Source organism: Lutra lutra, chromosome 4 (assembly GCF_902655055.1).
Source record: "Lutra lutra chromosome 4, mLutLut1.2, whole genome shotgun sequence".
In the NCBI taxonomy this organism is placed as follows: Eukaryota; Metazoa; Chordata; class Mammalia; order Carnivora; family Mustelidae; genus Lutra; species Lutra lutra.
The window spans coordinates 92199118-92216262 of NC_062281.1; the positions used below are offsets into that span (position 1 = coordinate 92199118).

At 37.9% G+C, this 17145-nt stretch overlaps 1 pseudogene; it reads left to right on the top strand.

Annotated features, from left to right (window-relative positions):
* Window positions 1-1222: 1222 nt before the first annotated feature.
* LOC125098504 (serine palmitoyltransferase small subunit A-like) lies at window positions 1223-1697 on the top strand (annotated as a pseudogene).
* The last annotated feature ends 15448 nt before the right edge of the window (window positions 1698-17145 follow it).

Here is a 17145-nt window from a genome sequence, read left to right on the forward strand (position 1 = left end):
TTAATTTACTTATTCATCCATCAATGGATACCTAGGTTGTTTGCGTAGATTGGCTATTATAAACAATGAAGCAATGAACATGGGGGTGAACATACCTTTTTGAAGATCAATTTAACTATTGTTAGATATCTGTGCATTTTCTCTTCATGATTCCTCCCAGATTTCTTATATAATATTTCTTTAATCTTTTCTCATGGCTTTTTTCCCCCACCTCTTTATTCTAGATATATAATCTCAACACTGCCAAGGCCTTCATTGACTTCTTTATTTGGGAAAAGATGAGGTCAAACAGAGTATATAAAAAAAGAAATGATTCAAGAGATTTAATCTGCAATCTAAACATACTGGTCCAATTTTCAATGTTCATCAATTCAATTCCTATTCAGGAAATTATAGGCAAACTGCTGAAAATAAAAAATAAAGAGAAAATCTGGAAATAAGCCCATACTTATATTGTCACTTAATCTATAACAAAGGAGGCTAGAATATATAATGAGGAAAAGGCAATTTTCTCAATAAATAAAGGCATTGGGAAAACTGGATGGCTACATGCAAAAAAAATTGAAACTGGACCATTTTTTAACATAATACACAAAATAAACTCAAAATGGACTAAAGACCTCAATTTGAGAACTGAAACCATAAAACCCCTCAAATAAAACATAGGCAGTAATAGACATTGATTTTAGCAACACACTTATGGGCATGTCTCCTCAAGAAAGGGGAAAAAAACAAAAATAAACTATTGGCACCACACCAAATAAAAAGCTTTTGCATAGCAAAGGAAACCATCAACAAGATGAAAAGTCAACCTACTGAATGGGAAAAGATGTTTGTAAGTCATATATCCAATAAGAGGTTAATATCCAGGGGTGCCTGGGTGGCTCAGGGGGTTAAGCCGCTGCCTTCGGCTCAGGTCATGATCTCAGGGTCCTGGGATCGAGTCCTGCATCAGGCTCTCTGCTCAGCGAGAAGCCTGCTTCCCTCTCTCTCTCTCTCTGCCTTCCTCTCCGTCTACTTGTGATCTCTCTCTGTCAAATAAATAAATAAAATCTTTAAAAAAAAAAAGAGGTTAATATCCAGAAAATATAAAGAACTTATACAACTCAACATCAAAAAGACAATCTGATTTAAAAATGGGCAAAAGGGACCTGGATAGACATTCTATCAAAAAAGACATACTGAGACTGACGCTCGACCTCAACGAGGGAGGCCTGTGGTGGGCATGGCGCTGGCATGGGCCTGGAAGCAAATGTCCTGGTTCTACTACCAGTATCCACTGGTCACAGCACTCTGCATGCTGGAGCCCTGGGAGAGGACTGTGTTCAATTCCATGCTGGTTTCGATCGTGGGGATGGCCCTGTACACAGGCTACACACATCATGGCGATACTGCACTACTTTGAACTTGTACAGTGACCAAGATGTGACCCAAATTGAGCGGCTCTTTGGGGAAGGACCATCCTCTGAAGTTGGAATGAAACCTCATCAGATGTCGTAAGAAACTCTACTAGATGTCAACACAACCAACCCTATGAATATAAAGACTAAAATCCATGAGTAGAACAGGAAAATGATCCTGACTCATGTGTTGTGTTCTTTATTTTTAATTTTAAAAGAGGCTCTTGTATAATAGTTTTTGTCTATTTTAACATTGTAATCATTTGCACTTTGATATCAGTATTTTCTTAACCTTTGTGACTGTTTCCATATTACCCTGTGAAAGCTTTTCTTAATGTAACTTTGAGTACATTTTAATTGCTTTCTATTTCTAAAACCTAAAGTCATTAGCTGGCTGTACTCTTCTTGCTCTCATATGGCACATACATCTGCCTGGATGTATTTCTACTCTTAACCAAAGTTTTAAAAGAAACAATACAAGATCCAGGGCAGGGAGATGGGGAAGGAGGATATTTTATCAAGAACTATTTGCAAAAGACTTACCTGTAAGTTTGAACTCAGGAGTATGGTTTTAGCTATCTAAACTCTACTCTTAACAGCTTTTGCTTTAAAACTACTCAAGTATTTCTTAGCAATGAAAAAGAAAGATCTTGCTAAAGTTAAAATTAGGAACATTTCACCTTTTAAATATTTAATTCTTATGTGGACACGTTTCCAGAAAACTTTGGTGATGATTCTTAATGACAAAAGTTGGTTAAATAGCATTATTATGTAATGCTTATATACCATAGAGTTTTTAGGAGAAAGTAAATCAGTTGCCTCTGAGGGTTGTTGTAAACAATGCCCCTCCTTAAATTTAGGTTCCTGATTGTAATGGGTGCTGCAGATGCATTTGCACATTGCAATAAGATGAGATGAATTGTTAAAAACTATAGCAAAAAGAAATGTAAACTTGGTTAAAATCCTTTCACTCTTCGTATTTTTTTTTAAAGATTTTATTTATTTATTTGACAGAGAGAGATCACAAGCAGGCAGAGAGGCAGGTAGAGAGAGAGGAGGAAGCAGGCTCCCCGCTGAGCAGAGAGCCCGATGCGGGGCTCGATCCCAGGACCCTGAGATCATGACTTGAGCCGAAGGCAGCGGCTTAACCCACTGAGCCACCCAGGCGCCCTCTTCGTATTTTTTTTAAAGATTTTTATTCCTTAAATGTAAAATGATTACCTAATTTTTTGATGTAAACTCACTAAATTCAAAGAAAAATTTAAAAAAAGACATACAGATGGCCAACAGACACATAAAAAGATGCTCAATGTCACTAATCATCAGGAAAATGCAACAAGATATCATCTAACACCAGTCAGAATGGCTACTACTAAAAAGACAAGTAATAACAAGTGTTGGCAAGAATGTGGAGAAAAGGGAACCCTTATGGACTGTTGGTGGGAATGTAAATTGATACCACTGTGCAAAGCAGTATGGAGGTTCTTAAAAAAATTGAAAATAGAAATACTATAGGATCAAGTCATCCCGCTGGATATTTACCCAAACAAATGAAAATACAAATTCAGAAAGCTATATGCATCTGTATGTTTATTGCAGCATTATTCACACTAACCAAAATATGGAAGGAACCCAAGTGTCCACAGTAGATGAATGGATAAAGAAGATATGGAATAGTGGGATACACACACACACACACACACACACACACACACACACACACAAGAATATTATGCATCCATTAAAAAGGATGAGATCTTACCATTTATGACAACATGGATGGATCTAGAAGGTATTTTACTAAGTGAAATAAGTCAGAGAGAGCAACATAAATACCATATGATTTCACTTATATGTGGAATCTAAAAAACAAAACAAATGAACAAACAAAAAATGGACTCTTAAATGGTGGTTGCCAGAGGAGAGGTGAATGGGGGCATGGACGAAATAGGTGAAGGGGATTAAGGGGTACAAATTTCCAGTTATAAAGTAAATAAGTCATGGAGATGGAAGGTATAGCACCATATAGTCAATAATATAGTCACATTGTATGGTGACAGGTGTTGACTACACTTACCATACTGAGCATTTAGTAATGTATAGAATTGTTGAATCACTTTGTACAATTAAAACTAATGTAATATTATATGTCAACTATATACATATATATATATTTTTCAGCATAACAGTATTCCTTGTTTTTGCACCACACCCAGTGTTCCATGCAATCCGTGCCCTCTCTAATACCCACCACCTGGTTCCCCCAACCTCCCACCTCACGCTTCTTCAAACCCCTCAGGTTGTTTTTCAGAGTCCATAGTCCCTCATGGTTCACCTCCCCTTCCAATTTCCCCCAAATCCCTTCTCCTCTCTAACTCCCCTTGTCCTCCATGCTATTTGTTATGCTCCACAAATAAGTGAAACCATACGATAATTGACTCTCTCTGCTTGACTTATTTCACTCAGCATAATCTCTTCCATTCCCGTCCATGTTGCTACAAAAGTTGGGTATTCATCCTTTCTGATGGAGGCATAATACTCCATAGTGTATATGGACCACATCTTCCTTATCCATTCGTCCGTTGAAGGACATCTTGGTTCTTTCCACAGTTTGGCGACTGTGACCATTGCTGCTATAAACATCAGGGTACAGATGGCCCTTCTTTTCACTACATCTGTATCTTTGGGGTAAATACCTAGTAGTGCAATTGCAGGGTCATAGGGAAGCTTTATTTTTAATTTCTTGAGGAATCTCCACACTGTTCTCCAAAGTGGCTGCACCAACTTGCATTCCCACCAACAGTGGAAGAGGGTTCCCCTTTCTCCACATCCCCTCCAACACATGTTGTTTCCTGTCTTGCTAATTTTGGCCATTCTAACTGGTGTAAAGTGATATCTCAATGTGGTTTTAATTTGAATCTCCCTGATGGCTAATGATGATGAACATTTTTTCATGTGTCTGATAGCCATTTGTATGTCTTCAAAGAGTAAAGGATCTGTACTCGAGGAACTACAGAACACTCATGAAAGAAATTGAAGAAGACACAAAAAGATGGAAGCCCATTCCATGTCCTTGGATCTGAAGAATAAATATTGTTAAAATGTCTATACTGCCTAGAGCAATCTATACTTTTAATGCCATTCCGATCAAAATTCCACCGGTATTCTTCAAAGAGCTGGAGCAAATAATCCAGAAATTTGTATGGAACCAGAAGAGACCCCGAATCGCTAAGAAAATGTTGAAAAACAAAAATAAAACTGGGGGCATCACATTACCTGATTTCAAGCTTTACTACAAAGCTGTGATCACCAAGACAGCATGGTACTGGCATAAAAACAGACACATAGACCAGTGGAACAGAGTAGAGAGCCCAGATATGGACCCTCAACTCTATGGTCAAATAATCTTCGACAAAACAGGAAAAAATATACAGTGGAAAAAAGACAGTCTCTTCAATAAATGGTGCTGGGAAAACTGGACAGCTATATGTAGAAGAATGAAACTCGACCATTCTCTTACACTGTACACAAAAATAAACTCAAAATGGATAAAAGACCTCAACGTGAGACAAGAATCCATCAGAATCCTAGAGGAGAACATAGGCAGTAATCTCTTCGATATCAGCCATAGCAACTTCTTTCAAGATATGTCTCCAAAGGCAAAGGAAACAAAAGTGAAAATAAACTTTTGGGACTTCATCAAAATCAAAAGCTTCTGCACAGCAAAGGAAACAGTCAAGAAAACAAAGAGGCAACCCACGGAATGGGAGAAGATATTTGCAAATGACAGTACAGACAAAAGGTTGATATCCAGGATCTCTAAAGAACTCTTCAAACTCAACACACACAAAACAGATAATCATATCAAAAAATGGGCAGAAGATATGAACAGACACTTCTGAACTATATTTTTTTTAAGAGTTCACAATGTCTTTTTTTTTTAAGATTTTTATTTATTTATATGACAGACAGAGATCACAAGTAGGCAGAGAAGCAGGCAGAGAGAGAAGAGGAAGCAGGCTCCCCGCCGAGCAGAGAGCTTGATGCAGGGCTGGATCCCAGGCCCCTGGGATCATGACTTGAGCCGAAGGCAGAGGCTTTAACCCACTGAGCCACCCAGGCACCCCTGTCAACTATATTTTAATAACCAATTAAAAAGTAAAGAAAAAAAGAGGGAAAAACTTAAAAGCAGCCGGAGCTGGGAGGGGCACAACATACTGGGATACACAAATAATCTATTAGAGCTGACTTCTCAGAGGAAATAAGGAAGGCTAGAAGAAATGGAATGATACATTTCATCAACCAGAATTCAATATGCTGTGACAATATCCTTAAAATATGAGGTGGAATAGAGCATTTTTGGATAAATAAAAGCTAAGAGACTTTGTTGCCAGCAAAACTACATTAACAAGAAATGCTAAAGTGTAGTTATTAGGCTGAAGGAAAATGATACCAGATGAAAATTCAGATCTACAGGAATGAAAGCAGAGCATAAAACAGAATGCTACCTTATTTTTTCCTCTTAATTTCTTCAAAGGATAAGTGACTGCTTAAGACTACACTAGCCAGGGGGCGCCTGGGTGGCTCAGTGGGTTAAGCCGCTGCCTTCGGCTCGGGTCGTGATTCCAGCGTCCTGGGATCGAGTCCCGCGTCGGGCTCGCTGCTCAGCAGGAAGCCTGCTTCCCTTCCTCTCCTCTGCCTGCCTCTCTGCCTACTTGTGATCTCTCTCTGTCAAATAAATAAATAAAAAATCATTAAAAAAAAAAAAAAGACTACACTAGCCAGGGAGTTGAGGGAAATTGGAAGGGGAGATGAACCATGAGAAACTATAGACTCTGAAAAACAATCTGAGGGTTTTGAAGGGGCGGGGGATGGGAGGTTGGGGGAGCCAGGTGGTGAGTATTATGGAGAGCACATATGGCATGGAACACTTGGTGTGGTGCATAAACAATGAATTCTATTACGCTGAAAAGTAATTAATAAAAAAATGCATATATAAAAAAAAGACTACACTAACCAGAATATCTTGTAGGGTATATAATACAGGTAGAAGTATAATATATGGCAATAATAGCACAAAGGATGGAGGAGTAAATGGAAATATGGTGTTGCAAGAGTCTCACAATCCATGTAAAGTATCACTATACTAATTATCAGTAGATTACGACAAATTAACAAAACCTATGGTAATATCTAGAGCAACCACAAGAAAAAAATCTCCAGAGATACTGCTTAAAGACCAGTAGAGAAATAAAATGGAATAGCAAAAAAGTTCAATTAATCAAAAAACATTAAAAGGCAGGGAAGGAAAAACAGAGGGGGAAAAATCCAGATGGGATAAGTAGGAAAGAAATAGCAAGATGGTAGACATCCCCAACGATATCAATAATTACACTAAATAAATGTGGACTAAATATTTTACTTAAAAGATAAATTTTCAGATAGGATAAAAAATCAAGACTCAGGTATATCATATCCAGAGGAGACACAGCTTAAATACAAAGGACACACATACAGGTTCATAGTCAAAGATGGAAAAAGATATGCAACTAAACAGTAGATAGAAGCAACTTGGTGTGGCTATATTAGTACCAGTAAATTTAAAGTCAAGGAATATTTCCAGATATAGAGAGGGACACTTCACAATGATAAAAGGGTCAATTCATCAGGAAAACATAACAATTCTAAATATAAATGCATCTAATAACAGAAGCAAAACGTGACAGAACTGAAGAGAAAAATAGACAAATATCCAATTATAGTGGGATATTTTAATAACTGTCTCTAAGTAATTTATAGAACAAGTACATTAAAAAGTTAGTAAGGATAAAAGGTTTTGAACTATACAATCAACAACTTGACTTAACCGACATTTATAGAACACTCTACCCTGTAACAACAGAATGAACATTTGAATGCTAAGGGAATATTCCCCAAGTTGGACCATATGCTGGGCCATAAAATAACTTACAATGCTTTCAAAAGATTAATATCTTACAGAGCATATTCTTTGACTACAGTAAAATTAAATTAGAAATCAATAACAATAAGGTATCTAGAAAAATTCCCCAATACTTGGAAATATAACAACACTTGCATAAATAGCCCATGTCTCAAAGAAGAAATCATAAGAAAAATTGGAAAATGAAACAAAATGTCAGTATACTTCTCAAGAAATACTTAAAGGGAAATTTAAAGCTTTTTTTTTTAAGAAAAGAAGAAATGTTTAAAATCAATGATCGATATTTCACCTTAAGAATCTAGAAAAAGAAGAACAAATTAAAAACAAAGAAAATAGAAGGCAGGAAAAAAGTAAAAGACAACAGAGAAATTCATAATGCCAAATCAATTCTTTGAAAAGATTAATAATATCCATAATCCCCTAATGAGGCTATTCAAGAAAAAAATTCAAAATCAGGAATTAAAGAAAGAACATCATTATAGATATTAAAGATATAAAAAGGACAAAATGAAGAATTATGAACACTTTTATACTAATAAATATGATAATTTCAATTAAAATAGACAAATTCACTGAAAAAAAAACTTAAAGTTGACTCAAGAGAAATAAAAATTGGGGCACCTGGGTTGCTCAGTCTGACAAGCCTCTGTCTTCGCCTTGGAAAGATTTCCCTTCGCCTCTGCTAGTGTTCTCTCTCGCTCTTTCACTCTCAAAATAAACAAAATAAATACATAAATAAAATCTTAAAAAAAGAAAAATAAAAAATTGAATAAAAATGAAGAAAATTCACAAGCCTTCTCACAAAGAAAGAGCTGCCTTTCCCGTTGGTTTTATTAGTGAATTTTATTAATCATCTAAGGAGGAAAAGTCCTATTTCTATATAAATGCATTCTGAAGACAGAGAAAAAAACCCCAAATCATTTTATGAAGTCAAAATTACACAAACCGGGGCAGGGGGGGGCAGATTCTAAACTAACACCCCCCCAAAAAAAAACCTCTATAAGGAAAGAAAATGGAAGACCATTAACTTTCAAGATCATAGATTTAAAAAGTCCTCAACAAAGCGTTGGCATACTGAACCCAGGAATATATAAAAGGAATAATTAAAAAATAAACATAATTTAAGAAGGATTTTTTATTAAGATCAAGTGGGGTTAATCCCCCCAAATTTAAGGATGGTTTTAAACTTCAAAATCACTCAATATAATTCACTACATTTACAGAATGAAGAAGAAAAGCCAATTGAGTGACTCAATAAATGCAGGAAATAATTTGAAAACATTCAATACTCATTCATGAGTAAAGTGTTCACCAGAGAAGGGATATAGCCTCCTCAATCTGATAATGAGCATCTATGAAAACTTCTATAGCTAACATCATATTTAATAGTAAAATATTGAATGCTTATCTCTTAAAATTGGAAAAAGTGCTCCCACTACCCCTACTCAGTATTGTATGGAAGACTCTAGCCAGTACAATAAGGCAAGCAAGAGAAAGAGTGGCATAAAGTTTGAAAAAGATGAAGTAAAATTGTCTTTTTTCTCAGATGGCATAATGGTGTATGTAGGAAATGCTAAGGAACCCCAAAACCGTACTGGAATTACTAAGTGCCTTTAGAAAATCATGGGATATAAAGTCAATGTACAAAGATAAATCATATTTGTTTATACTAGCAGTATAAAAGTGGACAATTAAATGTAAAAAGATAATTACAATAGTATCAAAACCAAAATACTTAGGAATAAACTTAATAGAAGTGTAAAATGTCAACACTGAGTATAAAAGATTGTTGAGAGAAATTAAAGAAGACATAAACAAGAGGTTTGTGGTCATGGATTGGAAGAATCAGTATGGCAAAAGTGCCCGTTCTCCTCAAACTGATCTATAGATTTAATGCAATCCCAACCAAATTCTAGTAAATATTTAAAAATATAAATTGACATGTTGATCCTAAAATTTATGTAGAAATGCAAAGAACTAGAATAGTCAAAACAATCTGGAAAGAGAATAAATTTGGAGAATTCCCATTATCTGATTAAATGAACACTTTATAGTAATTAATACTTTACAGCATAGTAATTTCTATGAAGCATAAAAATTAGATCACTAGAACAGGATAGAGTCCAGAAAGAGACTCACACATATATGGTAAATTGATTTTTGATCAATTATCAGGTCAATTCAGTAGAGGAAAGCACAATCTTTCCTAAATGGTGCTTCAACAGCAGGATAAATGTATTTTAAGAATGTACATTTACCCTTACATCATATTATATACAAAACTAATTTGAGGGATGCTTGGGTGGCTCAGTTGGTTAAGCGGCTGCCTTCAGCTCAGGTCATGATCCCAGCATGCTGGGATGGAGTCGCACATCAGGCTCCTTGCTCGGCAGGGAGCCTGCTTCTCGCTCTGCCTCTGCCTACCACTCTGTCTGCCTGTGCTCACTCTCTCGCTCTCTCTCTCTCTCTCTGACAAATAAATAAATAAAATCTTTAAAAAAATAAAAAAATTAATTTGAGATGGAATATAGGCCTAAACATAAAAGTTAGAATTATAAAAATTCTAGAAGAAAATATAGGAGAATATTTTTGTGACCTTGGAGTCACAAAATATCTCTTTGGTCACAAAAAGCACTAGCCAAAAAGAAGAAATATTGATAAATTAGATTTATCAAAATTCAAAGCTTCTGCTCATCAAAAGACATCATTAAAATGAAAAGGCCAGCCAATCTAGGAAAAAATATTTGCAAAACATTTATCTGACAAAGAATTTCTTTCTGATATATCTGAAGAACTCTTACAAATCAATGTAAAAAGATAATCCAGCAAACCAAATGGGCAAAAGGCTTGCATAAACTCTTCACAAAAGAATATATATATATGTGGCTAATATGCAAATGAAAATGTGTTCAATATCACTAGTTATTAGGAAAATGCAAATTAAAACCACAATGAAATAACACTACGTACGTATTCTGAGAATGGCTGTAATTAGGGGTATATGGCAGGCTTGGTCAGTAGAACAAGTGACTCTTGATCTCTGAGTTGTAAGTTTGAACCCCATGTTGGGAGTAGAGATTACTTAAAAATAAAATATTTAAAATATGGTTATACTAAAAAGAGAAATTAGAACTTGCATAATTGGGAGTATCAAATAGTATAAGCACTTTGCAACAGTATTTGGAAGTTTTTAAAAAGTTAAACACAAACAATGGAGTGCATATATCCCTTGGCATCAGTATTTTTGTATCCTTTGGGTAATTATCTGCTAGTGCAATTGCTGGATGGTAGGGTGGTTCTATTTTTAACTTTTTGAGGATCCTCCATATTGTTTCCCAGAGCGGCTGTACCAGTTTGCATTCCCACCAAAAGTGTGAGAGGGTTACCCTTTCTCCCCAACCTCATCAACATCTGTTGTTTCCTGTGTTGTTAATTTTAGCCATCCTGACAGGTGTGAGGTGATATCTCATTGTGGTTTTAATTTGTATTCCCCTGATGGTTAGCAATATTGAGCATCTTTTCATGTGTCTGTTGGCCCTGTGTATGTCTTCTTTGGAAAAATGTCTATTCATGTCTTCTGCCCATTTTTTAAACTGGATTATTGTTTTTTGGATGTTGAATTTTATAACTTCGTTTGGATACTAACCCTTTATCAGCTATGTCATTTGCAAATACCTTCTCCCATTCCATATGTTAAGGCTCAGGGATTGGAATGACAAAATTGTTAAAATGTCTATGCTACCCAAAGCAATCTACACATTCAAGGTAATCCCTATCAAAATACCATCAACATTTTTCACAGAGCTGGAACAAACAATTCTAAAATTTATATGGAACCAGAAAAGACCGCTTTAATTTTGTTGATTGTTTCCCTCACTGTGCAGAAGCTTTTTATTTTGATGAAGTCCTGATAGTTTATTTTTGTTTCCCTTGCCTCAGGAGGCATATCTAGTACAAAGTTGCTACAGCCAACATCAAAGAGATTACTGCCTGTGTTCTCCTCTAGGATTTTGATGTTTTCCTGTCTTACATCTAGGTCTTTCATCCATTTTGAATTTATTTTTGTGTATGGTGTAAGAAAGAGGTCCAGTTTCATTCTTCTGCATGTCGCTGTTCAGTTTTCCCAATATCATTGGTTGAAGAGACTCTTTTTTCCATCGGATATTCATTCTTTCCTGCTTTGTCAAAGATTAATTGATCATATAGTTGTGGGTCCATTCTAGGTTTTCTATTCTGTTCCATTGAGATATGTCTGTTTTTGTGCCAGTACCATTACTGTCTTGATGACTACAGTTTTGTAATATAACTTGAAGTCCAGAATTGTGATGCCTCCAACTTTGCTTCTCTTTTTCAAGATTGCTTTGGTTTTCAGGGTCTTTTGTGGTTCCATACAAATTTTAGGATTGTTTGTTCTCTGTGAAAAATGCTGGTGGTATTTTGATAGCATTATCAATAATGGACAAATTATGTCCATTATGGACAATAATGGACCAATTATCAGTTGACTGATAAATGGATAAAGATAAAGAAGATGTGAGGTATATATATATATATATATATATATATATATATATATATGAATATTACTCAGCTATAAAAAAGAATGAAATCTTGCCATTTGCAATGATGTGGATGGAGCTAGAGAGTATTATGCTAAGTGAAATAAGTTAGAGAAAGACAAATACCATATTACTTCACTCATGTATGGAATTTTTTTTTTAAAGATTTTATTTATTTATTTGACAGAGAGAGATCACAAGCAGGCAGAGAGGCAGGTAGAGAGAGAGGAGGAAGCAGGCTCCCCGCTGAGCAGAGAGCCCGATGCGGGGCTCGATCCCAGGACCCTGAGATCATGACCTGAGCCGAAGGCAGTGGCTCAACCCACTGAGCCACCCAGGCGCCCCTCATGTATGGAATTTAAGGAACAAAAAGATGAACATATGGGGGAAAAAAGAGAGTCAAACCATAAAACAGACTCTTAACTATAGAGAACAAACTGAGGGTCGCTGGAGAGGAGCTGGATAGGGATGGGCTAAGTTGGTGTTGGGCATTAAGGAGGGCCCTTGTGATGAGCAATGGGTGTTATATGTAAGTGATAAATCACTATACTCTATACATGAAACTAATATTACACTGTATGTTAACTAAGTGGCATTTAAAAACTTGAAGAAAACCTGAAGAAAAAAAATGTTAAATATGAACCTACTCTATAATGCAGCAATTTAACTCTTAGATGTTAACCCAAGAGAAATAAAAACATGTTGGCAAAAAGACTTGTGTAAGGATGTTCATAACAACTTTATTCATGAAAGCCAAAAATCGTAAATAACCCAAGCATCTGTCAACAGGAGAATGAATAAACAAATTATGCTATATCCATACAATGCTATATCCATACAAATTATGCTATATCCAACAAACTACAGATGCACACAACATACATAAATTTAAAAAGAATTATCCTAAGTTAAAGAAGCCAGTCACAAAAGACTATGACTGTGTAATTCCATTTATGTGAAAAACTAGAAAAGGCAAAATTACAGTGATGGGAATGAGATCCATGATTGCCGGCGAACAGGGAATGTGGGAAGGGGATTGACTGTAAAGAGGCTGGAGGAACTTTTTTTGGGTGATAGAAATGTTCTATATCTTGATTGTAGTGGTGATTATATGCTGTATACCCTTGTGGAAATTTAGTAAAGTATATGCTTCTAATGGGTAAAGTTTATTGTCAGTAAGTTATGCCTCACTAAAGGTGATTTTAAAAACACAACCCTCAGGGGGCACCTGGGTGGTACAGTTGGTTAAGCATCCAACTCTTGGTCAGTTCGAGTCATGATCTCAGGATCATGCTCTCGGGATCATGATCTTGGGATCATGATTCAGAGTGATGAGGTTGAGCCCTGCCTAGGGCTCTGTAGTCAGTGCAGAGTCTGCTTAAGTTTCTCTCTTCCCTCTCCTTCTGCCCCTCCCCCACCTCTAAAATAATATATAAATAAATCTTTAAAAATACCTTATGAGGATAGGTGTTACTATCCCTGTTTTATAGCTGGAAAGGGTGGGATCAAAGCAGTAATATAAAATTGCCTAAGTTCGTACAGCAAGTAAGCGACAAACATGAGCCTCCACATGTCTTTGATGCCAAAGGACATGTTCTTTCTATTACACAAAGAACTTGAAAATGTTTATGGGTGTGTGTTTATTTACATATGTAGGCATCTTTTGTTCCTTCAACTAACACGGAAACTCTTCAAGGTGTGGACTTTCATGTATACCTCTTTTCTTGTTCCAGCTTGTAGAATGCTCTGGAACAGGGTCAGGCAGTGTGTATACCGGAGCTTGTCCAGCACCCCTGTGGGCAGTGACCTTGAATGGATTACAGCACATCTGAGGTATTGGTCCCCCTCCTCCTACAGGCATCTGGAGTCCCTGGGCTAGTTGCCCTGGCCGAGATAAGCTCCATGTGTCACCTCAAGGTACCATACAAATTTTATTATTTTTTATTCCATGAAAAAGATTAGGAAGCACTGACTGACACAGGAAATGCTGCTGGAATTCAAAAGTGAGAGAGGGTAACTCTGGTTGAGATGCTCTGGGTCAAGTACCCAAGAGGAAGAACTTACTAATCAGAGAGGAAGGGAAGGGAGGGTGTAGAAGGTGAAGAGAAGAATGGATAGGAGCGAGATTGGGCTTGACATATGTTTGGAGACAGTGAGCAGAGCCCCCAGCTTGGTGCTGGACTTCTGGAGATGTTCTGGAGAGGGAAAGGAATGCTTTTCTGGTGCGGGCCTGGCGTCAGGGCTAAGTAGTGGGAATGTGCTCTGCAGTACAAAGCTCCTTGTTCAGATTTCACACAAGATTTAATGTGTGTGTTTAGGGAGATTGGGGGTAGGGAAGGAAAAGTGTGTGTGTTTAAGAATAACATGCTGTTCCTGGACTTTGTGGCTGAGGGTCCTGCTGGATGCTGGGAAGGGCCAGCCTCTCAACCTGGAGCCACTGGTGAAGTCTGGCTTTCCTTTTCACACAGCATTTGTTCCCAGCCCCTGGCTGTCTCCCCCGGGAGGACATCCGTGGGGACGGTTCCTGTTTCCCTGCCTTTGCAAGCCCTTGCCTTCCTGAATGTGATATGATTGTTTCTCTGGGCACAGTGCAAAGATGCCAGTGGAGAACGGAAATATCTCATGCCTCAGCAATTTTTTTAAGGCAAAAAAGAAAAGGCTATTGAACTTGGGAACCCTGGACCTGAAGCCCTCTCTTCCTGGTGTGGGAGGGGGGACATTGTACAGGGTCTATCAGTCAGTCATATGGGCCAGATAGCCAACATGGGAACGATTTGACTCCCATCCATCAGCTCAGGAGTGACAATAGCACTAAATTCCTTCTTGCTCTCAAACTGCTTTATTTATGCTGTTCCCCTTGGGAATCTTGGGGCATGGAAATGGAGGACTTCATCCTCGGCCTGCTCCCTCTTCTCTCCTTCCACATCCTTGGCCCCTTTTGATATTCTTTTAACATTCACTCATTTATTCACTTGTTAAAAAATATTTCTTGAGTATCTATTTTGTGCTAGATACTGTGCTATAGAATGAGAATAGAGCAGAGTTCTCTAGTAAGAGAAACCGCCATCCTTGATCTTATATGCTCACAGTCTGGTGGAAAATATTACCCACTGAGTGCAGGTATGAAAAGACAGAAAATCTAGAACAAAAGAAATACAACACAAGGAGTAGATCTCAAAGCTCTTTGAAACCTGGGCTGTGTCTAATTCATCCTTGAACCTCTTAAAACACACACTACACTGCGTGGCCACACCATTATTTGCACTATGGTTATTTGCTGAATTAATAATGGCCAAGTGTATGTGAAGTCACATAACATAACATAAAAAGAACATAGGTTCTGGAGTTCCACAGCCCTGAATTTGATTTCCAGGTCTACCACTTCATGGCTGGCGTGACCTCAGATAAGTTGTATAACCTCTCCAGTTCTCAGTTTCCTTGTTTGAAAAATAAGGTTAATAATACCTATTTCATGGAAATTTGGAAAGGATTAATGGTTAAGTACTTATGAGTGTGCAAAGTGTAAGTATGTAAGATACCCTGCATGGAGTGAGCGACATAATTTTTTGGTGTCATCAATAATGAATAATAATGATTAAATGATTAATAGAGAAAAAAGTTACACAAGTATGAAGGAAGGTATGGCTGCAGAGGGCTGAGGCCCACAGAGAGATGGGAAGGCCCTGAACTGTGCCTGGAAGGTCATCTTCAGGTGGATAAAAGCAGAGGAGGGCACAAGGCAGTGTTAAGGGTGCAAGCAACCATGTGGCGCTGGACGAAGTCATGGTGCACCTCTGGCACTCAGCAGAAGCGAGAGCCTGGAAGTAGTGGAGGGATGGACTAGCACAGAGGGTTCCTTCAGGATTTAATTCTGGCCCAGTAGACTCTTAAAGGTGGGGTAGACATGCTACCTGGTGTTTGGTATCATCAATCTGTGTGTAGGCAGTGTGTAGGGTGCCTAGGAAGGGAGGCAGAGAGGCAGGGTGACTAGCTGGGAGATTATACAATCATCCAAGTGGCATGGGGCCTGGATTCAGGGGACACCAGGAGAATAAAAAGGGAAGTATAGATGTGCCACACTTTGAGGTGGGAGAATCAGCAGACCAGCTTTAGAGAAGCCTGCCCAGGATCACAGTCAGGAGGTAAAAAACCACCCCCCATCTCACCTTTACCACCAAAAAGAACCCTGCTCCTCTAGTGAGCTCCGCTTCACTAGCTTACTAGTTTCTAAGTGTATTTTTGAGTATACTCATATTGTTGTGTAACTGATCTCCAGAACTTTCTCATCTTGCAAAACTGAAACTCTATACCTATTAAACAACTCCTCATTTCCTCCCCATTCAGCCCTAGAAACCACTATTCTACTTTCTATTTTTATAAGATAATCCCCCTTCCCCACTTCTTTTTAATAACTTGAACATGAGTATTCATCTTGAAGGGGCCTATCCAGTCTTTTATAGCCATATTGCATGGGGGTCGGTGATGGGGGATCCACAAGAAGGATGTGAATTGCTAGGAGCCATTTCAGAATCTACTTTCTATACCAAACATCTTGATTTGCTCCTTCATGGTTTATGCCTTAGGCTGGCCAAGTTATGTGTTGGCTGTGGCTTGAATACCTCCGATTCTTTTCCACTTCTATGCCTTTACTTCTGCACCTTCCTACACCACACTACACCTGCCCCTGCGTGGAAGGAATACCCTAAGTATTCCCTCTCTACCCCCAGAGCTACCCATTCATCCTTGTAAGTGCATTTCAAAGGCCACTCTCACTGTATAGCCTTTCCTGATGAGATCTAGAGTAGATCTTCCACTTTGGAGTCCTGGGGAACACCCCAGGGCATGTCTCTTTATTGGCTGTTATCACATTCTGCTCTGTGGAAGACTAGTGTGTTAAGTATACTCCACAACGCTCAGTAGACTGAGTTCCTTGAGGGTTCAATTACAATAAACTTTTAAAATCTCTTTTGGCACTAGAACAGCTCCTGATACACGGTAAGCAACCAAACATTCGCTGAATTGCAAACAGTTGTGAGAGCCCAGGTTTGTGCAGATGGAATGCTGTTACACTGGTAAGGGAAAGAAACCCATGCTTCTCAAATAGCCCTTCATGACTGACTTATAGAAAAACAGCTGCCTTGCTGTGACTCTAAGGATTAGTCAGGCACTGGGAGAGTCTGCAGGGACCGGGGGCTGTTGGGGACCAGAAGCCACTGATATTTGA